The 25,995-nt window shown below is 33.4% G+C and overlaps 1 protein-coding gene across 5 annotated transcripts in view; it reads left to right on the forward strand.

Annotated features, from left to right (window-relative positions):
* Positions 1–25,995, forward strand: part of CDON (cell adhesion associated, oncogene regulated) — a 105,966-nt gene that overhangs the window by 25,583 nt on the left and 54,388 nt on the right. The window contains exon 1 of one of the 5 annotated variants that reach the window (XM_031960930.1): positions 2,900–6,188. The exons of the other annotated variants lie outside the window; for them this stretch is intronic. The gene's annotated coding sequence lies outside the window, so the exon portion shown is untranslated. Of the gene's footprint in view, positions 1–2,899; positions 6,189–25,995 lie in introns of those variants that run through there. 5 annotated transcript variants of the gene reach the window in all.

Below are 25,995 nucleotides of genomic sequence, written 5' to 3' on the forward strand. Positions count from 1 at the left end.
AGGGATGAAAGGATAGGAGACTTCCATGTGAACACAAAACAAGATTTTATTTTAGAAGGCAGAGGATGAACTGGAATTACCAATAGATTGTTATCAGATAGAAGAATTTCAGAGTTCATAAACATGGAAGTGGTGCATATGTTATCTTTTTTGATCTGCTATTATTTCTGTTTTACAGATAAGGCAAGCGAGGCACAGTCTGAGGCAGATTTCGAATTCAGATCTTCATGACTTCAAAATCTGATCTCTTTCCATTGCAACTTAGCTGTCTAGATAATGAACTGTAGGATATATCTCTAAGTAAACTTTTTCAATTAAAAATTAAAATTTAAAACCAACATAGAACTTTAAATATGAAGTCCAGACTTTTAGGTTTTTCATTGTTAATTTAGATGTGCTTCCCTAGTCAATGAATTGATTATTTTGTTTATGATTTAGTTTATCTGGGGCAATTATATTAATCTCTGTTTTCCTTTTGGAGACTTACTTAGTTTGACAATTTGCTATTCTGGATACCTTTTTTTTAAATTTTATATTCCCCAAATATTGTTTTATATTCAGCTTTTCAAAATTCAGTTCCATAAATTGAAGTGTAGTAGAATGACTATATAAATATATATATATGTATACACACACACATATATATATATATATATATATATAATTTTATTTTATTTTATTTATTTTCATTATGAAAAGAGGACCATAGGCTTCACCAGATGATATTTCAGTTTGTGCTCAGAATTCATCTGTTCTCTAGAGGTGGATACCATTATTTTTCATCATGAGTCCTTTGAAATTGTCTTGGATCGTTATTGCTTAGAGTAGCTATAAAGTTTTCCAGAACAGTTGATCATCATTACAATATTGCTGTTAATGTACACAATGATCTCCTGGTTCTTCTCACTTCACTTTGCATTAGTTAATACAGGTTTAGCCATGTATTTTTCTGAAGTTACTTCTCTTGTCATTTCTTATAGTACAATAATACTCCATTGCAATCATATATCAGCTCATTCAGCCATTCCCCAGCTGATGAGTATCCTCTCAATTTCGAGTTCTTTGTCAACATATAGATCCTTTTCCTTCATCTTTGGTATCTTTGGGGTACGGACTTAGTAGTGGTGTTGCTGAGTCAAAGGGTTTTATAGCCCTTTAGACTTAATTCCAGATTATGTTCCAGAATGGTTGGACCAATTTACAACTTCTCCAAGAATGCATTGGTGTATTTATTTTCCCTTGTTCCTTCTAGCAGTTGTCATTTCTGATAGGTGTGATGTGGTATCAAGAGTTTTTAAATTTGCATTTCTCTAATCTGTAGTGGAAGCTACTAGGTGGAACAGTTGATTGAGTGCTGGGCCTGGAGTAAGGAAGACTTATCTTCAGTAAGTTCAAATCCAGCCTTGGATAATTATTCAACCCTGTTTGTCATAGTTTTTTCATCTATAAAATGAGCTGAAGAAGAAAATGACAAAACACTCCAATGTCATTGTAAGTAAAACTCCAAATGGGATCATGAAAAGTTGAACACGACTGAAAAACAACTGAACAACAACAGCAGTTGGTGATAGAACATTTTTTGTATGTATGTTAATATTTTTGATTTCTTCTTCTGAAAACTGCCTGTTCGTGTCCTTTGGCGGTTTATCAATTGGGAAATGGCTCTTGTTTTTATAAAATTGACTCTTTTTTATATATTTGAGAAAGACCTTTATTAGAGAAACTTGCTGGAAAATTTTTTTATATTAATTCATTGTCTGTGGTACTTTTTAACAAAAGGTAGGTACCCTGATTATCTCCTAAAATTTAGTTAGGTCTATTTTGGCTTTTACTTTTAGTTCTTGATCACTATCTGCCTTTTTTTACTTCACATAAAAAATTTTGTTCCAGCCCTTTATTTTAACTCTATGTATGTTTCTGTTTCAATTATGTCTCTTAGAAACTTCTGGTTCTGTCAATAAAAAGTTATAATAAAATAAATAAATATAAAAAGAAACTTCTGTTTTATGTGAGAGCTCATCCAATTTGCAGTTATGATTACTATGTATTTCCCTCAATCTTATTTTCTTCTATTTATCCTTCTCTTTTATTTTAACCCTATGTTTCTGTTTCAATTATGTCTCTTATAAACTTCTGTTTTATGGGAGAGCTCATCCAGTTTACAGTTATGATTAGTATGTATTTCCCTCAGTCTTATTTTCTTCCATTTATCCTTCTCTATTTCTTTTTATCTTATTCCTCCTCAAAAGTTTGTTTTGCTTCTGACCACTGTCTCCCTAGAAGTGGGGAGGCACTGTGCCAATTTTCAGGCTTTTTCATACTACTATTTTCAGAAGTAGTTTTGAGGATTTGCTAGTTTTCAGTGTTTTTAAGACTGTAGGATCTGGAGAGAGGTCTTTACTGTGGAAGGGCTCCTGCTCCTCTGCAGCCATAAATACTAGTGCCTTGGAACTCTCTGCCTTGGAACTGTGACTAGGACCTCTCTCTTATCACTGATCATAAGGACTCTTCTTTGCCCTGTAACTGTGACTCAAAACTATGGGCAGTGGAGTCAATTGCAGCCAATGCCAGCAAAAGATTCCCTATAATTCCTTTCTGACCAGAAAGCTCTGAACTGAGAGCTTCTTTTTCTTCTTCTTCTTCTTTTTTTTTTTAAATAGCTTTTTATTTACAAGTTATATGCATGGGTAATTTTATAGCATTAACAATTGCCAAACCTTTTGTTCCAATTTTTCCCCTCCTTCCCCCCATCCCCTCCCCTAGATGGCAGGATGACTAATACAAGGTATACATGTCCAAATCATTATTTTGCTGTACAAAAAAGAATCGGACTCTGAAATAGTGTACAATTAGCCTGTGAAGGAAATCAAAAATGCAAGCGGACAAAAATATAGGAATTGGGAATTCTATGTAATGGTTCTTAGTCATCTCCCAGATGAACTGAGAGCTTCTAAAGCTGTTCCTGCTGCCACTTGTAGTGCTTGCTGCGGTGCTCTGGGTCAGTTCCTCCTTTGGTGTTATGGACCTCTCTTATGTTGTCTTAGGCTGGAAAAATGTCTCATTCCGACCCTTTATTGTCTTGCTGCTCCAAAATTTAAGTTGAGGAATTATTTTAAAGTTGTTAGGAAAGGAATGTTGGAAAGTTCAGGTACTGAAGCTTGTACTCCCCTCTCTAGTGTCTGCCTCCTTACCACGCCACACCTATATTTTTTTTTTGCCTTTTTCTTCTTCCCTATGTTCTCTTAGAAATAGGAATGAAGAGTAAGTAAAAATGAGGCAGAGTAAAGATGAGTAATTGATGCTTCTTGCCAAGATCCAGGGGAGGTGTTACAGAAGGTGACAAAGCCAGGTTGAGTGCTTCACTGGTTCAGTGAGGTTATTTCCTTCCCTTTTTGGAGGGGGTGAGGATACAGGCAATGAAGAAACAGGCATATATAATGATGTCAGAAGATGAGGACCTCAGAAGGAACTGACTTTCGCTGATACCTCTTTTTTTTTTTTTTTAAGAATTAAGGAACTAAAGAGAATAAAGAATAGTTTTACATTCAAGAATGCTCAAAAGATAGTCTCATCTTCCTTATTTTCTTTTAGCTTCATTACATATAAGCCAGCCAAATTGGAATGTTCACCATTCCCAGGACCTTCCTGAAGCTTTTCTAACCTTGTACATTTATTCATTTTGTTTTTTTCTGCCAGAAATGCCCTCCCTTGTGTCTTTCCGTTAAGAATCTTTTGAAGTTCCATTTTGTATTCCCAAAGATGTGTGATTTCATATTTCTCTTGTGGCACTTAACATTCTATCTATAGTCACAGTACTATATTTATTTGTGTAGTTGTATTTTTGTCCATATTAGATTATGGATAGGGACTGTGTTAACTCATTTTTTAAAATCTCACATAATGCCTTGAACATATGTAAGTCATTATTCAATTGGATTCTATAGGTGAAATGAAATTTCTCTGAGACTGAACTAATCATTAATATTACATGAATTCTAAATATCTTTCAGGGTAAACTGAAGTTATTTACTCTTTCTGGCCTATTTTTTTCTTTGCTAAAAAAAAAGTTGTGTTTAGTTAAAGAGGACCAATGTGTTACCTGATATGCTTCCCTCTAAAATATGATGGAATAAATATGCATGCTAACATTTATTAGTACTATTGTAAGCATTAAATTATGTAGTATGTTATACACTACACAGAAATTAAAAAATCCTGGCTTGATATTTCATCTAGGAGTCTTTATTTGCATATATAGTGAATTGAAGTGTGGTGACCACAACATTTAAAATTAAAATTTTCTTCCTGTGCAAATAAAGGAGGAAAATTGCTTTATAGATTTCTTTTTAAAAGATAAAATTTCTACTCTGGTATTTTTATTGTGATATGGAAGTGCCTTTGGGTGTCAAAGGAGGTATCAGTAGATTCTCCTATGCTAGAGAGAATTGAAGTATGGATATGGTTGGAGACCTGTCACTTTCTGATGGTGAGTTTGGTTAATCATAAAGAAGAACATCATCAGTAAGCTCACTATTTGGTGACTAAACTTTTTTGGCTATGATCAACTATGAAATTAAGAAGAATAAAAAACAGCTCTTATTCATGTGCAGCCTCTTCTACCTCTGCAGTCACCCTGGAAAAATTATACTGTTGATATGTTAAATGTGAGATCCTTGTCTGATGATTATACATTTCTGGGTAAGATGAATGATATAAATCTTGACATTTCTTGCTATATAATTGGACCTAGAAAGAAAAAGGCAATTATAGCTAAGTGGAAGAATGTTTCATAGGTATTCTTTGAAAAGACAAAGAAAAGAGTTGATGGAGAAGGTTTCATTGTACATCCCACAGTTACAAAAAAAAAAATTTCTTTGGAATGTACAGTATACAATAATGTTCATAGTTTTTAGACACCCAAATTACCAGATGTAATTCCTTAAATCTGTTCATAATATATATACTTCATATTCATAAGAGATGCTACAATTATGTCATGCAATTAAGACGATACAAGCTTGAATTATTTAAACAAGCTATTGAAAATAAAAGATGGGAAATGAACAATAAACATGATATTGATAACTACTATACTGATTTCATCTAGAAATTTAAACCAATATAAATTACTGGCTATAAAACAAGGAGACCAAAAGAGCCCAGAAAATACCTTGTCAGAAAACTTTTGACTTACTTGCCTAATGTCTTTGGCAAAACTGAGTTAAAATATAAATTTGTCTGTAAAATCTTGTGAAGAATAGTAACATATAGTTATGAGCAATATCATTTTATAAAACAGAACAAGTAGAAGTTAGCCAAGTAGAGTCATCCCAAAGGCATTCAAAGATGGAAATGAAAAGAATATTACAAACAGAAGAAAAAGGAAAAAATTTACAGATATTATTGAAAGTCAACTTTTTTCCAATGAGGATAGTGGAACTAGCATACAGAGACAGTGCTTGGCACATAGTAAGCACTGAATAAATAATTGTTGATTAACTTGGAATATTGGACATGATTGTCCCTGAGGCATTTACAGAGGAAACAAGATTGGAATTAAAGAGAACAAATAAGGGAGTATCTACTGAATTGTATCAATTATATGTAAAGGAAATATATTCCAGAGGCAAAAATTTTATTTAAATTGAAAATTTAAAATTTTCAGGGCAAATAGAAATTAATTGCAAAGTGTCTGAAGGAATAGAAGGATCTCAATTGCGTGAAAAAAATTCTCATCTTATTGATACTAAAAACAGTGACTGAGAAAATATAAGCTACAAACTTTAATGTCTACTCAAGAATTTATACAAAATCTTTGTATAAAGGTCAGCTATATACAAATTGAGGACATCCTTGATATATGTATTGAGTATGAGTAGGGGAAAATTAGGCTTTTACACATCTTTACTATCTCATAGTTGACTGATTATTTGTTCATGATGAGAAAACATTTGACTCAGAACAATACCCCTCCTTATAAGATCTTTTACAAAAACATGTCTCCTATTTATATACTAAGATCATACAAAATTCCTTGGAATATGTTACAACAGGAATAGTTCTGTTCCATGATGCTCTGATAAGAGACATCAGATAAGTTATAAAACAGGATGGTGTATGCTTGTCAAGATGTTCATCATTGTGATGGAGGCACAGAATCCCAAGTTGACGAAGGAACCCCTGGGATGGTGAGTCTTTCAGATACATCTATTTGCTGATGATATGTTGATTGCATAAAGTTCCAAGATATTGCAGTCTCCTAAAAGAGACCTGTTATCACTCAAATGAGTTTGGACTATTCATGCATCTAAGAAAGAATAAAAATATAAAAATATTTATTACCCTGAATTCAACTTTCAACACACTGTAGGAAATAAGATAGTATTTGAACTCAAGTCTTTGTGACTGCAGGTTCAGCACTCTACTATCCCATCTAACTATCTCTTTGTGTTGGGTTTAATGTAATATTTCCAGTTAAGTTGGTTGCATTAATATTTTATAATTTTTCTTTGCTATTGATACTCTTTTATGAAGATGGGCTTGCCTTACAATAAAACTTAATAGAATAAGAAGCAAATTTTCTGGGATTGTGAATGTGGTTTTATACCAAATTTAAGTGATACTTTGACCAACAAAGGACAAAGAAAACTGAAAACCTGGGTTGCATTAAATTTAAACAAATAATATAATTTACATTAGAGTGAGTGGGCTTTCCTCACTGTAATCCTGTGAGGGTAGACAGTGCATGTATTGTTTTCTCCATTGTACATATGAGGAGACTGAGATTGAGAGGAGAATTGAGGTTTTTCAAAGTCATAGGGATTGTGATTTTCAGAATCTGGCTTTAGAACCCAATTCTTCTGACTCCAAGTCTTACCCTTTTTCCATTGAGAAGCTTCATGGCTTCTCAGCATGCTTTATTGGAAAGTACACTAAACTGAAGATCAGAAGATCTAGGTTCTAATATTTGGTTACATAGCTACTAAATTATTACTTTGAGTTCAGGTTTTCTCATTTGTATCATGGGGATTTTGTACTTTGAGCTCAAATTTCCTCATTTATATCAGAGGGATGTTTGGTGGTAAATATCATTCCATTTTGTTTAAGGGATTATTGAGAGTGGAAACTGAGAGTAAATTTTTGAAGATGACTCAGTAAATCAGTGGTAGAATTGAGAATAGTAAGGAGACATATCTAATTTTTTTTTTTTATTAACTTGGGCAGTTATATAATTGAAGAGTGTAGTATAGGTCTTATTTTCTTGAATTTGTGCTATATTCACTTTGGTTTTTTTCTCAATAATATTTTATTTTTCCAAATTATGCTCACCTTCTGTGTTTTCATATCTTAAAAACAAGAACATTCTTAAAGAAGATAATAAAGAATCTTTTCTTATTTTTAAAAATTCTTTCTACATGATCAATTGACTTATGATACTACTGTTCTATTATGGCATAGGTAAAGCATTTAAAATGTTGAATGATAATGAAATTGAGACTTTGATATTTTATTAAGTTTATTCCTCCCTAGATTACATTTTTAAGTGTGGTTAAGGTACATTCAGCATTATGGTAGAAGACTTTTATAAAGTCCATTGCTTTTCCTTTAATATTTATTCTATTTTTACAAAATTATGTTTCAAAGCATTATCAAAAACTGTTGCACTCAGTGATCCTGAGGAAATATCTATTAATTGTAGTTTGATTCATGGTGCTCCTTAGTATAGTTAAAATTTCTTCTTTTGGTATACTAATGCACTGGTGGAAGAGTTGTGAACTGGTCTAATCATTCTGGAGTACAATGTATAACTATGTCTAAAGGGCTATAAAATTTTCCTTACCCTTTGACCCAGCAATACCACTTTTAGGTCAGCATCCTAGACAGATCAAAGAAAAAGGATAAAGGACACATATACAGCCAAATATTTATAGCAATTCAGATCTTCTGACTTCCCTATGTCACATCTCTGGCAAGTAGTAGAGGGTGAATGTGAACTCAGATCATGTGATTTCAGGTTAGAAGATTTTGTTGTAGTATGCTGATTCTGATGGAATGACCCCTTTATATCACGGATGTGGAAACAAAATTGATATCTTTTTATAGACTGTGTTATATTAAAATTAATGTCACATATCATTCCAAGGATTGTAATTTGACTTGGTGCTGTAGTGAGTACATTTAAAAACTGGGATGTATGGTCCAACAGGATTGGAATTCTCCTTTTGCAAAACCTCATTAAATGAGTTACTTTCTTTTCTTGAAATCAAGATTATGATTACCATACCTATGGTAAAAATACTGTTTATCAGCACTCATTCAGTTGTAATAAGGGTCTATTGTATTTGTAGGCATATCTTAATTTAGAATATACCAGGTAAATTTCTACCCATTTATATTTGTCTTTTAAGAGAGAGGTTTTCGTGTTCCATCACCAAATATCACCAGAGTGTATGCTCATTTATTTTCTTTCTTTCTTTCTTTCTTTCTTTCTTTCTTTCTTTCTTTCTTTCTTTCTTTCTTTCTTTCTTTCTTTCTTTCTTTCTTTCTTTTTCTTTTTTCTTTTTTCTTTTTCTTCTTAAATAGCCTTTATTTACAGGATATATACATGGGAACTTTTACAGCATTAACAATTCCAAACCTCTTGTTCCAATTTTTCACCCTTACCCCCCACCCCTCCCCTAGATGGCAGGATGACCAGAATGTTAAATATTTAAAATATAACTTAGATAAAAAATGTATAATGACCAAAAATGTTATTTTGCTGTACAAAAGAATCAATCTGAAATATTGTACAATTAGCTTGTGAAGGAAATCAAAAAATGGGTGTGATAAATAAGGGATTGGGAATTCAATGTAATGGTTTTAGTCACTCCCAGAGTTCTTTTTCTCATAGCTGTTCAGTTCATTACTGCTCCATTAGAAATGATTTGTTGATCTCCCGGGGATGGCCTGGTCCATCAGAACTGGTCATCATATAGTATTGTTGGAAGTATATAATGATCTCCTGGTCCTGCCATTTACTCAGCATCAGTTCATGTGCCTCCCCTTCTGAAATTATCCGGGTCTTTCTTACAGAACAGTAATATTCCATAATATTATATACCACAATTTATTCAGCCATTTTCCAACTGATGGACATCCATTCAGTTTAGTTTTTTTAGCCACTAAAAAAGGGCTGCCAAACATTCGTACATACAGGTCTCTTTCCCCTTTTTTTATAATCTTTGGGATATAATCCTAGTAACACTTGGACAAAGGGTATGCAATTTGATAACTTTTTTGAGCATAGTTCCAAATCCCCAAAATGGTTGGATCTGCTCACAACCCACCAACAATGCATCAGTGTCCCAGTTTTCCCCGATCCCTCCAACAACCATCATTATTTTTTTCCGTCATCTTAGAATCTGGACAGGTGTGTGGTATCTTAGAGTTGTCTTAATTTGCATTTCAAATAATGACTTACATCTTTTTCATATGACTAGAAAGAGTTTCAATTTCTTCATCTGAGAATTTTCTGTTCATATCCTTTACCATTTTTCAATTGAGAATGGCTTGATTTTTTTTATAAATTAGAGTTAATTTCTATATATTTTGGAAATGAGGCCTTTTCAGAACCTTTGACTGTAAAAATATTTTCCCAGTTTATTGCTTCCCCTTCTAATCTTGTCTGATTAGTTTTGTTTTGTACAAAAACTTTTCAGTTTGGTATAATCAAATTTTCTATTTTTGATCAGTAATGATTCTAGTTCTGTTTTGGTCATGAAGACCTTCCTTCCACAGGTCTGAGAGGTAAACTATCCTGTGTTCCTCTAATTTATTAATATCATTCTTTATGCCTAGGTCATGAACCCATTTTACCTTATCTTTTGTAGGGCTAAGGACCCTAGTTTCTGCCATATTAGTTTCCAATTTTCCCAGCAATTTTATCAAAAGTAAGTTCTTATCCCAAAAGCGGATCTTTGGGTTTGTCAAAGACTAGGTTGCTATATTTGTTGACTGTTTTATCCTTGAACCTAATTGTTCCACGATCAACTAATCTATTCCTTAGCCAATACCAAATAGTTTTGGTAACTGCTGCTCTATAATATAATTTTAGATCTGGTACAGCTAATGCTCATTTATTTTCACTGACAACAGAGTGTTATGGTAGTGTCTCATTATGGCAAGGAGGTGACCTTGGGTTCTTGAAGCCTATGCCAAGGGGAGACAAATTCTGAGAGGGCCTATGAGGCTGAAAAGGCTTTGAATATAAATTTGCTAGTGGTCTGTTGTGAAAGGATCAACCTAACCAAGTTCAGAAGGGCTTATTGCCAGTTTGTATGTGGGTTGATGAATTGTTTTTATAACAATTTTTGAGAAATGCCTGGAAAAAAGTGATGATCAAGAAGAATTAACATCTCTTCATCAAGAACTGGTCATGCTAAACTTATTTTCTTTTTGATAGGGCTTATTAGATAATTTGAATCAAAGAGATATTGTAAATAAAGTTTACCTATATTTTAGTAAAGTGTTTGGTAAAATTTACTGAATAAGATATTGGTTAGATAAAAGTGCAGTTAGATGAATTCACAGCTTGTCAAATGTCCAGACAACACAAATTTTGTGTTTGATGTTAACTTCACTAAATCACCAAACTTGAGTTGCCAAGGACTTTGGTGGTCATTAAGTCTAAGCCATACACCAAAGGAATGCCCACTATAAAACACAGTTGACAAATGCTTCCTTCTAGCCTCTGCCTGAAGGCCTCCAAAGAAAGTGACCTCAATACCTCTCTAGGTAACTTGAAAGAAAGTTTGCAGTGGAATATTCCAGGAACCAATGCTTAGTCTTACACAGTTTAAAATTTATTTAGTGACTTAGGTAAAGGCATAATTGGCATAAATATGTGATTTGGAGATGATATAAAAACAGAGGATGGCAGATTTAGGATTCAAAAAGTTCTTTGCAGGCTAGAATGATAGGATAATTCAGATAAGATGACATTTAATAGAGAGTAAATGCAAAGTCTTAACAGTGATGTTCATATAATTTCACAAACCTTAGATGGGCTGCTTAGTGTCAAAATGGATAAAATGTTAGTCCTGAAATGAGGAAGGCTCATCTTTTTGAGTTCAAGTCTGGCCTTAGATACTTATTAGTGTGTACCCCAGGCAAATTACTTAACCTCAGATTGCCTCAATTTCTCATCTGTAAAATGATCTGGCAAAGGAAGTGGCAAAGCACTCTAATATCCTTCCTTAGAAAACCCCACATAGGGTCACAAAGAGTGGAAAAGAACTGACCAACAACAAAACACTATAAAACAGCATAATGGGCTGCAAGCTCATTATGTGTCAGCAGTATGATGTGGCAGTCAAGAAGACTAATGTGATTAGGCTGTATTGAAGGTGATAGTCTCACTGAAGTTTGCCCTTCTAAGAAGATCCCATCTGAAAAACTGTTATTCAGCTTTGGAATGTATTCAGTATTGTGGAATGGACATTGATAAGCTGGAATGGCCAAAGAATAACCAGGATGATGCAGAATGATGAAATTCATGCTGTCTGAGGCTTGACCACTAAAGTTGCATATGTTTAGCCTGGAGAAAAGAACAACTTGATATTTAAAGGGGAGTTCTATGGAAAGGAGATTGGATTTATTCTTGACCAGTGGTTCTCAAACTTTTGTTTTCAGTATCTTTATCCTATTAAAAATTATTGAGGATCTCTCCAAAGTGTTTTTATGTGGATTATATTTATAGACATTTACCATATTGGAAATAAAAACTATTTTTTAATTTGTAGACCCTCTAAAAGGGTTTCAGAGATCCCCAGGATTCTCTAGACCATACTTTGAGAACCACTGTTCTTGACAATAGGAAGCAAAATTAGGAGCAATAAGCAGAAGTTCCAGAAAGACAAATTTACACTTGATGTAAAGAAACTTAATGCACCAAAATTTAGTATGCTACCACAGGAAATAATGGATTCTTCATTCAGGGGAGGTCTTCAAGCAAGGCTAGATGACAACTTGCCAGCTTGGTTGTAGAGTCTTTTTTAGGGCTAGATGACTTTTAAAATTCCTTCCAACTCTGAAAATCTGAGTCTATTCTACTGATCTATAGAAAGTTTGAGTTTTGTATAAGAGGAGAGAGTGCCCCATACATATGAAATTATTGATGGAGTATTGAAGGAAGGATAACTGTATATTACTGTATATTAACTGTACCGATTGCTATCTCTGATCACAGACTGGGGGTTTAGATACAGCTGGTGGTGCAGTGTGGATAGGCCTGGAGTAAAGAAAACCTGAATTCAAATATGGCTTTTGACATATCAGCTATATGACATTGGGCAAATACTTAAATCTCCTTTTGCCTCAGTTTCCTAAATTGTAAAATGGAAGTAACGATAGCAATAATACCTGTCAGAGTTGTTGTGAGGATCAGATGAAATAATATTTTTAGAAAGTGCTTTGCAGAGTGCCTAGACATAGAAGCACTATATAAGTGCTTATTCCCTTCCTTTTTTCTTCTTTTGTATACACTTTATGTTATAGTGGTGCTTTACCCACAGTTGTCAGACTGATATTTATAAGTTCCATGTATTTTGAAATAAGAGAGCAATATCAGACTGACACATACACACTCTCTCTCTCTCTCTCTCTCTCTCTCTCTCTCTCTCTCTCTCTCTCCCCCCTTCCTCTCTGTGTGTGTGTGTGTGTATATATACACACACACACACACATAAACTTTTTTGTTATTTCATTCATGGTGTTGTAATTGTTTTAGTTAGAATTTATTTTACTTAAAGCTTGGAGTCTATTCAAATGAACCATGTAATTAAAAAAAATCCTAATAAAGGAATGTCTAGTGTACTGGAATACCCACATCTTTCCATCTAGTCATAAATTGTGCTTAAGTTGCTGAAGAAATCTGAAAGCTAAATTTGTTTGTTTGACTCTCTTTTTTTCTGCTTTTAGTATGTTTTTAATATTTAACATAGAATATTAAGGCTAGAAAACTCTTGTTCTTTTGATAAACTTTTTTTGCCTCATAACTTTGTCAGAAGTTTGTAATATTTGGCTAGTTATCAGATTAGGAAATGTTGTTTTGCTTTTAATCCACACTTTGAAAATAAAAACTTGAGATGGTAATGAGGCCATCTTTTTAGGAAGCTTGTCTTGATCAGTATTCATATTTGTTTCTAAAAATGTTTTCAGAGCTTTATTGCTGTCTTATCTGTTGTTTCACCAAGAAGGTGTTTGAAGTCTTCCCAGATTATTCTGGTAGAGGTATTATCTATTCCCTCAACTCATATCTATAAATTGTCCTCCTTGTACTGTTTGTACAGTAGCAATTTTGTCTAAATGCTGCTCTGTCTTGTTTTGATGGGTTTATAGAATGCAGAAATTGTTGATTTGAGCACTAATGGAACACCCCTCCCTTCCCTACCCCTCACCCATTAGTTTATTATCATGAAATAGCTGTTAATATGAGGTAAAACTATAGCATCATAAGCATGGGCAGGCTTCTCAGTCTCTCTGTTTCTGTCTGTCTTCAGCTTTTAGTATGTTTTTAATATTTAACATAAAATAATAAGGCTGGAAAGCACTTTGAAATTTCTCTTCTCCTAGTTATGACCTAAACTGCCCTATAATAATTAACTTTAATTACTAGACATTTTCAAGGAAAAACTGAAGATAATTCATTGTGTTTTAAGTTTTCTGAAATGTAAAGCAATTCAGTTCTGACGATTTCCTAGAACAAAAACAACAAAAACAAATTATGTCATTTATGTGTAATTCAAGTCAGTTGATTACAAATTTAAAATTAGAAGGAATTTCCTAGAACCCAACCCCCCAATTTGTAGATGAGGAAGTGGAGAACCCATTATGGTAGGATTTTAAGTGACTTGTCCAAAATCACATGGGTCATAGGCATTGGAACTGGTATTTGAACACAAGTCCTTTGATTATCAAGCTAATGCTCTTTCCACTTGACATGAAACTATCCAAAAGGATATTATATAGTTTTAATATAAGAAATTGAGACTTTGTCCATATACATGTTAGATTTCTACCTCTCATATCATTTGACCTTAAAAAATGAATCCAGTGAAGGAACTATCCAACAAATATCTAAAGTTAACATCAGAGTTATAGGACTTCTTATAGGTCGAATTCATCTGTATATATATATATTTCTGAATTAAAGATTCAGTGTAATATATAATTTTTACAAAATGAAGTTTCAATTGAACATCTAAAAAAGTGTATTTTTTTGGTCCATCTTGCTCATTGTTTACTTACCTCACCTCTCTTTAGAGTTTTAATACCTTACAGTATAGCTTTTATAGTGTGCACTTTGCCATTAAATATTATAGTAATGCTAATTATACTTTGTAGGTATACTTACACTGTAGTAATAATATTGGTGTCTTTATTGAAGTTAGGATCTATAACCATATAAGACGTTTGATATGATGTCATTTGTGTAGGTTTTCAAATTGGATTGCTATTGGGTGCTATATTTCATTTTCCTAAAGAACATTTATCTTTCTTATTGATTTGATATTCTTTTTTCCTGGTTTTTATGTGCTTATAACAGCATAGGATAATATTTCATTAGTAATATCTTACTGTTTAATTCTGATAAAAGTCTTTAGGATTTCTTTGGTGCATATTGGTGCTTATCCTCAGGTGTTTTGGGGTTTACCAATATATAGTAGTTGTGCATTGTTACTACCGCATAATACATGATGGGTTTACATGCCAGGAGTGTTTTTTGAGTCCTATCACTAATGTAAAGCAGCTTCTCCATGGCACAGTGCACATGCAGTGTCTGACCCAATTCTCATCATAGGTGGAGTTACACAGAGTTACACAAGGAATGTAGTTTTATTGAATCTTTTTATGTAATTGTACCTAAGAATTTCTTATTGGAATATTGAAGGTCATGTTAGAATACCGTGTATGTTTCTAGGTCTAAGAGAAACAACTTGAGGCAAATAACTATGATTAAAAAGGCTTGAAAATTTTCCAATATTCATGTTAAAGTTCACTTGTAGCTAAGATTTTTTTAACTATAGATTTTGCTTTCATATAACATATAGTTCTAGTTCATTACTATGAAGAGGGATTTGTAATGAAATGTGCTTGATCTGTAATGTTTCAGAAATCCTAATACCTTGTCTTATTGTTGTTTCTTTCCTACTGTCATTGTCTACCAGACTGTGCTTTATAGAAATGTGTCCTTTTAAATATTTATATTTCTTTGTTTCTTAATTGGTTAATTACACCCCCAAATCCAACTACAGTAGTGATAGCATACTTGCCAAGAAAAACTGTGCTTTTGGAATAGATAATAGTGCTAAAATATTAATGAATAATTGATGTAATAAGATAACTGAAACATTGGGTTTACTCCTGTTGCCCATTCCCCAAATCAGTGCAAGTTAGATGTAGTCTTTATCTTTTCTAGTTCTGCATTTGTTGTAGATATTTTAAAGAATTTGTTATAAGAAGTTGAAGATAATGATTTCAGTTTTTGAGTTTTGTGGTTATTATTTTTCCCTATGAAGCCAATAGCTAAAGACAAGCTTGCAAATCTACCTTTGTGAAGTGCTGGATTTGTAGTTAATGTTGAAGTTGCATGCTACTTGAAAAGAGATCCTTTTGATGCTTGCCACATTATCTTTTAAAAATAATCTCCTTAAATCCTTTTTCATAATTTCTCTATCCATAACTTTTCCTCTTAATACGCTTAAGCAAAGCTTAAGCTTTATACTGTGGATGCCAGAATTGTCTTATCTTCTCAATTCTTGGTTTCCTGTATTCTAGAGACAGGAAGAAATAGTTTAGTGCCTATTTGGAAGAGAGTACAACAGGAACACTTGACTTTTTTTTTTTTTTTTAATGTATTAATGTTGTGAATAAACCCCAAGTTGGATCTCATACCCTTCTCTCTGTGTGTAATTAGGAACACATTGATTTTGATTGCAGCCGGCAACTAGTCACTGTTGCCTTTTTCTGTTTGTGACCCTTGATCCCAATGACCTTTCCTGGGGTTAGTCTTAGGCCCTTTTCATTGGGATGGGGTTGAAGTGGTTCATGTGGAGTTGATTATTTCCTTGCTCGTCTGGCCTTTTTGGTGCCATAATTCCAAGTCACTTCCATTTTCTTCCCCTGCTTTTGGCTCTCCACAGTGAAAGGAAATGCTTCTGCTGGCCACAGGATCAGTTTGTATGCTTGGCTGATTCAATTGAGACCCAGGAGAAGTTGGGGGAAGGGCACTGAAATCTGTAGGTGCTGCTTTTTCTTTAAAGGTTGATGTGAATGATTAAGAGACAATTAGGTGTTTTTTAAAAATAGGTACTTTGAGAAGTGATTTCAAAAGCTGCCCTTTAAATTGAGAGGGATTTGAGTTCTGGGAAGGGAGAGTGTTGAGTTATAGACAGAAGGCTCTATAGAGGCTATATTTTATATCCAACAGCTTTGCTTAATAAGATAGATAGGTGCTTCCCACTAATGGAGCTGTGTAGTATGCAAAGATATACATCAGTGTCAAATGCATGAGTACTTTAAAGGATTTCTTAGTTTCTAAAAGAAACCATTGGAGGTTACTATTTAACTATTAGGCGCACTTATATCTATTGCTACTGAACTGCTAATCACCTCCTCCCTCCTCTAACCTGTCTCCAATAAAATCAGGGAAGGATGTATACCAGCTGTTACTCTCATTTTGCCAAACCCCATGTGGGGAGCATGAAGACAGTCACTGATCAAAGCCTTTGGTGATCATGGAGGAGTCAACAGCTAAAGGAATGTGTCTGATTACTTTCTCTTACAACTCTAGACTCCAGGACCTTTTAAAGGTGTCTGGGTGTGAACTTTAATGATATTGTTCAGCTCACTTTAATAAAGCCTGGGTGTCTGGTTTCATTTCTCGGCTGTTATTTGTTGTCTTGCAGTTTGAAACTATTTTTTTATGTGAGCAACTGTACTTCAAATATGAAAAGCAAAGAAAAAATAAATTATTATATACTTATTTTTTTTCTCAGTGGATTTTTCCTTTAGATAACTTTGTTTCTTCTTTTTTTCACTGATAATTTTGTTTTGTCCCATTGTACAAAACCTCAGTATACTTATTTAGACCCCCAGAATTTATAATCTCCTTAAATATTTAAGCATAGTAGAGTGATTTCCAATTGATAATGCATACAGTCTCATCTAGGACACTTTACAAATTAGTATCAAAGTCAATCTGTTTGTTGTCATGTAAAGTGCTTTTTATTTATATACTATAGCAGTTTATATTATTCTCTTGATTTTATTTTGTTCATTCTGCATCACAGGTCTGTCCACGTTTCTTTGAATTTTTCATAGTTGTTTGTTATAGCTAGGTAATGCCTTAAAAATTGTTTTGCTACTATGTCTGCTATAAAACTGATGATATGTTCATGCCAAACAAGGGAACCATGAAAAAACTTAATTACATGTGAAAAAAGCTAGTTTTATTTAAATTATATATATATATATATATATATATATATAGGGATATACTAATATATACTTATTATGTATATATATAAATATATAGGTATATACTAGATTTAGAGAAGACATTACATTCTCCACCTTCTGAGAATTTACTATATAGTTATTGAGATATACAACACATAGAATGATTGCCAAGTAATTACAAAACAATATATCAGTAAATGGAAAGTTAATATAGAATAAGGAGTAATATTACTTAAAGAGTAAAGACTTCTTGGAGGTGAGTTTCGATTCAGAATTTAAAATATACATATATATGTATATAAAATTGTCAGCCTTTGTTCGCTCTTCACTAATTCCTTTAATTAAAAAATCTAAAGCAAGTTTGCTCTTTGCTTTTCTTTGTACATCTTTAAATTAAGTTTGTATTTATTAGCATAATCATTTAACACTCTCATTTCTTCTGGAATGTAGTCATTTGCAATTTTAAATTATTTTGTTCCAAAAGGGATAATATATGTGGCATAATTGTACTATTGTTAACACTATTTAATGGCATTATTCTGTTACATTGATTGAACATTTCTTTTTTGAAGTTTTTATGGGGAGTTTATAGTGAAGAAGCAATGATTGTTGTCATTAGTATGGTAAAAAGTGAGGTTACTGAAAGTTCATTGCATTCCTATGCATGTCTTTCATCATGGTCAAGCAGTTAGTTGCTCCTAAAGTTATCCTAGATTTTGTATAGAAGATAGTGGATTTTTGTTGATTATTTGAATCATCAATTTATGAACAGGGAAAGAGCCTTCATAGTAGAAATGGCAGCATCTTAGAAGGCACCTTTTATAATCTTTCTGTGGCATCATTTAAGCTGTCATAAAAATGAGAGAGAAGAAAAGAGGTCTGATGTGTTTGGAAGAGGCAGAGAAGTAAGTATTGGACTTGGAAGGAATAAAGAGAAGTCTACCTAGACTGTTCTAGTAATTCTGTGATTAATTTTCTTCTTTTAGTATTTTCTCTTACTGCAGTGCCCTCCTGCACGTCATGCCAGACAAGATTAACCATTCTGAAAGCAAAACTCTGATCACATAATTCCTCTAATTAAAAAAGAAAATCTTAGAGTAAATTAGAATTGGAAGGAGGACCTCAAAGGTTATCTAGTTTAGCTTCCTTACTTTACAGATGAGGTGAATTATTAGTTCACCATTTATCTAAAGCCCAAACTTCTTTGCCTGACATTTATTTTTATTTTTTATTTATTTTTAATAATAGCTTTTTATTTTCAAAATACATACAGAATTAGGTTTTTAACATTCACCCTAGCAAAACTTTCATTCCAAATTTTTCTCCCTTCCCCCACCCCTCTCCCCAGATAGCAAATAATTAAATATGTGTTAAACATGTACAATTCTTCTATACATATTTCCACAATTATGCTGCACAAGAAAAATAGATCAAAAAGGGGAAAAAATGAGGAAAAAAAAGCAAATAACAACAAAAAAGGTGAAAATACAATGTTGTGATCCACATCCAGTCTCCACAGTTCTCTTTCTGAATATAGATGGCTCCATCACAAATCTATTGGAATTGGCCTGAATCACCTCTTTGTTGAAGAACCAACCCCTTCAGAATTGATCATCACATAATCTTGTTGTTGTGTACGTTTTCTTGGTGTTCTACTCACTTCATTTAGCATCATGTAAGTCTCTCCAGGCATCTCTGAAATCATCCTGTTGATCATTTCTTATGGAATAATAATATTGCATTACATTCATATACCATAACTTATTTCCCCAACTGATGGGTGTCCATTCACTTTACAGTTCCTTGCCACTACAAGAAGGGCTGCTACAAACATTTTTGTACAAACCAGGTAGACCAGCTGGTAGGAAATGGAATGATGGCAGAAAAAATTCCGAGCTCTTTATTAAGGGGAGGCTTTGGGGAGTTTTGCTTTGCCCTCTAGCCCCTCCAGAAATAAGGGAAAGAATATTTATGGGTAATGCTTAAATCAAGATTTTGACCATCTTTTAGCTGAGGTAGAGTAGAAGTCATGAGAATTGAGTAGACTGAGGAACTTGGAAATCAGGGTTTTTGAGGAAGATTATTTACTTTTTAATGGAGTATCAGTATGTGTATTGAAGACCTCTAGTATAAGAGCAAAAATTGGCAGACTGTGTGAGCCAGGCATTGAACTTATTGAAGAAGAATAGGGAATGTTTTGGACATTCAGTAGATAATGGTGTCAGATTCTGAATTAGGTGATAAATTTAAATAATAGGAACCTCAGAAAAAAGAGGGGTTTCTAGAAGTAATAGAAGGAAAATATGGAAATGGCAATGAGGAGTTTAAGAATCATAAAATTTGGCAAAAAATGCTAAGATTTTGTGCAGTTAGAGATTTTCATAGAATTGTTCAATAATGATTAATTCCAGTACTGAATCACAAAGAATGCAAAATTAGGGTTTGGGTCCTGGTACCTGAGCCATAACTAGAAAATTTGTTAGGGAGAAAAACAGTTGAGAATGTATTGTGATACAGAAGACAGACTATTTTGGGTTATGGTTGGGTTAAGAGGGAAAATGTGCCACTCCCCAAAGGAGAAAATGAGGCTTCTTTGGAATTGGGGAGGAGTAGGAATCCCAGAAGGGAAGTCACATAGAATTGGGTCCTAGGGGTGTGTTGGCCTAGGCCAAGCAAGTTATTGAAATCATTCTGCGTTGTTCAGGCCAAGTATAGAGATGGCAATTGCCTAGTGAAGGCAACAAGATATTATCTAATTTAACGAATTCCTAGGCATAGAGGTCTGGACCTGTGATTTTATTGTGTAAGACATTTCTGGATGAAAAAGTTTCTTCTACCAGCTCAGAGCTTCCAAATCAGAGCCCTACTGGTAACTTAGCTTTAGAGAGTTACCTGTGGTATTGAGATAATACATGATTTGATCACAGAATTTTTTTTTTTTTAGTTATTGAAGAAATGTGCCCCACTTCTTTCTTATTAACACAATATATTTCAAAATAAATTACAGTGCTTTGTTCAGATTCCATTGTGTTTTTTTAGTAGGGAAATGATTCTTCTTTGTAAGTGTATGTGTGTGTGTGTGTGTGTGTGTGTGTACACACACACACACATATATCTTTTGTTGCTCTTTAAAAGAAAATTAATTTAATTTAAAAAATTCTGAAAAATTATATTGCATCAGAGGTGATTTGTATTTATATATTAATTCTACTTATTTCCTGAGCCTAAAAGAAATGAAGTGTAAATGATTCAGAAAGATTATCCTTTGTGAAAGCAAAGGCATTACTTCAAAACCAAAGAAATTAAATATAGAAATTCAGGAAAATCTTTTTCCAAAGGTTCTTCTTGACAGCATATAGAAAGACATTATAATAGCAGTAGGTTCACAATCTGAGCAGCAAGTTAAGTATACTTTAGGGTAATATTTCCCTTCTGATTTCAAGTCAAGGCTCATATGCTCTTTTCTTCTTTCAACAGAAGACTAAGTCTAAAGATCTTTATGAAAAGTACATGGACTTAAAAAAAAAACCTGAAACTTTTATTTCATTGGTATGGGAACCTCCTTTTGTGAAACTTCCTCTACTGATACAGATAAGCAAGTCATGAATAGGTTTTTAAGATTTTAGAAAGTTGCTAGAGGAAGTGTGGAAAGACAACCTTAGTCACAGTTGGTGTCAGAAAGGGGCCTTGAAATCCAGTTTTTCCTAACTACATGACCCCTGCATTAGCCATTATTCTGCATCGTCTTCATTAGAAACTGGCAGATTGCTTTCCATCTAGATAGTTAATGACCTGAAGAAGACTATAACTTAGACACGCCATTTGAAGTAATGGCTTTGTCTTAAAAATCTTAATCTGGTGAGAGAAATATTCTATACTTGGAGGTGATATTACATCCAGCTATCCCATTTTTCTTGTTTCTTACAGGTGCATAAAGGGTAGTATTCACTCTTAGGTACCTGTGAGCCTGGTGACAGCTCTAAAAACTTTCTCTAGTTTTTTTCTTGTTACTCTCAGAACTGCACAGAAAAGTATTGCTACTATATAATGGCTGCTGATATGGAGTGAGAGGCTGGAAGTGGGGGGACCAACGGACCTTTTTTCCATTTCTGTTCACTTGCATAAAATGGATAATCAAATATATTTATCTTGGTTCCAATGAACTATTATTATAGATTATCATAATTTGCCCTATATTTCAGGTATCACACAGCCTGTGTTGAACTCCAGTCACACAGTATCTGAAACTAGGTATTTAATCTCACCCCTGCTCTGTGTTCTCCCAAGTTAGTTGCCTCTACTGCTGCTTTGGGCTGCTAGGTGATAATGTAGAGAGAGTACAAAAAAGTAGATAGAGTGCCAGACCTAGAAAAAAGAACAAACTAGTTCAAATTCAACCTCAGTCACTTTCTAGCTTTGTGACCCTAGCAAGTCATTTAATCCTTTGTGCCTCAGTTTCCTCATCCATAAAATGAGCTAGGGAAATATCTTTGCCAAGAAAATCCCAAATGAGGTGATGAAGAATGGTGATAACTGAAATGACTGACAATAACGTTGCTAGTCTAGGGAGGCAATTAGATGGTACAGTAGGTAGAACTGGGAGTTGGAGTCAGGAAGATAAGTTCGAAGCCAGCCTCCAACAATAGTTATGTGATCCTAAACAAGTCCATTAATTTCTTTGTCTCAGTTTTCTCATTTGAAAACTTGGGGATAATAACAACACTTCTCAGACTTGTGAGAACAAAATGAGTTTATATAGGTAAAATGTTTTACAAACCTTCAGGCATTAACTGGTTGATTGATGCTGATGATAAAGACCAAGGAAAAATACTGGTTTGTGCAGTTGTGTATGTTATGCAAAAGTAATGAATAAAAGAAAATACTAAAAATAATGGTATTTCATTAGAATTTGATTTTAATGTGGCAGCATGCTGATAAAATTATAAACATATGTAATTTTCTAAGTTGCTATTTTGATCAGTTGCCTTTAAAATTTTCCATGAAGTGTCAGCAGTTATGTGAATGTTTATATATATATATATATGTATACATATATATATATATATATATATATATATAATTTAGAAAAACTATGCTCAGTCATGAAATTTGTGAATATGCATGGAACAAATTGAAACCATGCTGTGTAACTTATCAGCAGTGACTTTTTACCCCATTTCATCAAAGGCTCTGGGTAAAGAGCAGAGGTCTTGCTTGTGTCAAGGGTGGTTACTCTGTAATTGGAGGTTCTGAGTTTCACAAGGTCCAAGGGAATGCAACTTCAAATGCCTTCTGCCCCCCTAATTTATCTCTTTTTATAATATCATCCATAATTACCCAGTCCAGTGCTTGGATTTGAAAGAAATTCAGTTGCTCTCCCAATCAGGATTTCAGAGTAAAAGTTGCTTTATTCTGTATTAAGCATATATATTTATTCTTTAAATTTTTTTGAACTTTTATTCATTTGTGCATTGCCTTTTCTTCTCCTTTCTCCCCATGGAGAAAAAAAATAAAATCCTTGTAACAAATAATAATCAAGCAAAACAAATTTTCACATTGGCTTCATCCAAAAATTGTGTCTCATTCTATAGTTTGAATCTATCTCCTCTTGCAGATGTCATTATTTCTCTCAAATCTTGGTTGCACTTTACATTGATCAGAGTGCCTAAGTCTTTCAAAGTTGTTTGTCTTTACAGTGTTGTTATTTTAGAAATTGTTTTTGTTTCTGCTCATTTTACTCTGCATCAGTTCATAGTCTTCCTTAATTTCTCTGAAATTGCCCCTTTCATTATTTCTTATAGTGCAATAATATTCTATTGCATGCATATACCATAATATGTTCTCTATTCTCCAATAAGTATTTACTCCTCTTATTTCCAAATCTTTGTTATAACAAAAAGAACTTTTATAGATGCTTTTATATGCAAAGGTCATTTCCTTCTTTCTTGGATCTCTTTGGGATATAAGCTTTTGTTCTTCTCCATTCATTTACCATCATTGCGGTTTCATTGGATAGCTGAACACCTCTTAAGTGTCTAGAAGTTTAGAGGATATACAAAGGTAATTAAAACATAGTCCTTATATTTATGTAGGCCAGAAGTTAGCCAGAATGTGACATCAATCCAAGTGTTAAATGACAGTGACTAAAATAATTATAATGTAAGAAAGATTAAAATAATTATAATGTAGGAAAGACCCAAAGTCTTTTTTTTTTTACAAGGCAATTAGGATTAAGTGATTTGCCAAGGGTCACACAGCTAATAAGTATCAAGTATCTGAAGCTACATTTGAACTTCAGGTTCTCCTGACATTAGAGTGGATGCTCTATTCACTGTACTATACAGCTTCCCCTCCCCAAAGTTTTAGTGACATTTTAAGCTATTAAAATTTACTTAAGCATCTAAAGCTTAAAATTGCACTGAAAGTTTGGGGATAAGACAAGGAAAACAGGATCATTTCTGGCTGTGAAATCAGGTCAGACTTCATAGAATAGTTCTACCTACTTAAAACTTCACTAGAGTCAGGACTATATTGCATCTAAACTTAATCTAGCATCACAGTTTGGGGCATATATTAGGTACCTCAATGTTTATTGAGGAAAGAATATTCATGATTCCTAGATTTGATTCCTGGCCACCTTGCTTGGGTAGAAAAGTCACTTACTCTTTCTAGACCTTAGTTTCCTCATCTGTTAAAGGAGAGGATTGGCATAGATCAAAGTGTCAAATAAGTGGCCCATAACCCTTCTAACTGCAGCCCAAATCAGATTAAAATGTAGTTCCTAACAGATTTTAGTATGGTGTTGTATTGATTAAAAAAAAAAAAAGAAATTTATAAACATTTATAGTTTTCTTAGTCAATATGTAGCCTGTTGGGCTCATTATGGGCAATTTAGTGACTCCTGTTCATGTATTTGATTTTGACATTACTCAAAATTGATGATCTCAAAGATTCTTTCTGGGAACAAATCTGTGTGTGCTATTTTTATAACTCCCAAACTACTTTCATATTGTCTTCCTCTTTTCTCTCTTATCTACAAATCCATTTTTTTTTCTGAAATTTTCCAAAAGTTTTAATTTATCAGCTTTGAAAAGGTAACATCATCGTTAGTTAGAGAGGGTCTCTGATTGTATATTTTAGTGTATGCATATTTCACACTTTGATTTATTTCCTAGACTACTGACAAGAGGATTTCTTTTCCTCTCATCACTGAGTCATTTGGGGACAAGTAGTATTGCTTTGGCAGTCATAGAAACATGGACCTTTGCTGCTACCTTCTGAGAAGTGCACCAGATGTTTAAATTGTGCTGTTTGATAAAACATAATGCTTGAATGGATTTTGCTTTAATCTTAGAAAGGCTTCTGTCCTTTGGCAGTGATGATCTCAAAGGTCCTTTCTGGGTATAAATCTGTATGTGATATTTATATAACTTTCAAACTCCTGTCATTGGAAGAAGTAGCTCTTTTCTGGTTCTTATTTCTTACCTCTGGCCTAATATGACTTCTATTTTGTAATGAACTTTTATGTTTTGGGATCTTTGGGTATCTTGACATTCAGCTGCCACTGAATTCAGTTAATTCAACAAAAGTAAAACAGTCCCTGCCTTCAAAGAGCTTATTTTGCTATATTTCTCTAATTATACTGCCTTTTCCAACCAAAAATCTGGTTTTCTCTTTGGAATTTTGCCAGGATTTATAAGAGATCAACTTTTAAAATAGCTAAAGCTCTTACCACATATAATCTCAACCAATGGTCCCAGCAGAGCAAAAATAATACAGTTAACTACATGCAAAATTAGGGTGGGAATATTTTTGCTGCATAATATTATAGTAAGATGTCAAACTCTAAACTGGAAGTGAATTGGCTAAAACTCCAATATGGTTTAAAAATAATATAACAGATCAATTTAATATACTATGTACTATATGTCTGGCATTCTGATAAGCCTTTTACAAATATCACATTTTGTCCTCACAACAACTTTGTAAGGTAGATACTATCATTACAGTTGAGGAAGTTGAGGCAAAGAATAGTTAAATGAGTGGCCCAAATCACACAAATAGTATCTGCGGCAGGATTTGAACTTAGTTTTTTCTGACCTCAGATTTAAGAAAATGCTTGTAATCATATTGAATACAAAATTTTATTTTTCTTTGTGACTGAAGTGGTTTGCATGCTAGTTGTATTAGGATAGGATTAGGAAGCTTTTAAAAATGATGTGCCACAGTCAGAAATAATTTTCTTATTTTGTTTGTGTGAGCAGTATGCTATACTGTTGACCATGACAGCTTTTCTGTTTGGAGGGTTTACAGTAAAAGGATGTATGTACGGACAATCTCACAAAGAAAAGTCAATAAACAAGCCTTTATTAAGCACTGTGTGCCAAGCATTGTGCTAAATGATGGAGATACAACTGCAAGTAAAAAGAAAGACAATGACTGCTCTCAGGGAATTTAAATTCTAATTAAGGAATAGTAAACATAAAATGGGGG

This window comes from Sarcophilus harrisii, chromosome 3, assembly GCF_902635505.1.
Source record: "Sarcophilus harrisii chromosome 3, mSarHar1.11, whole genome shotgun sequence".
In the NCBI taxonomy this organism is placed as follows: domain Eukaryota; kingdom Metazoa; phylum Chordata; class Mammalia; order Dasyuromorphia; family Dasyuridae; genus Sarcophilus; species Sarcophilus harrisii.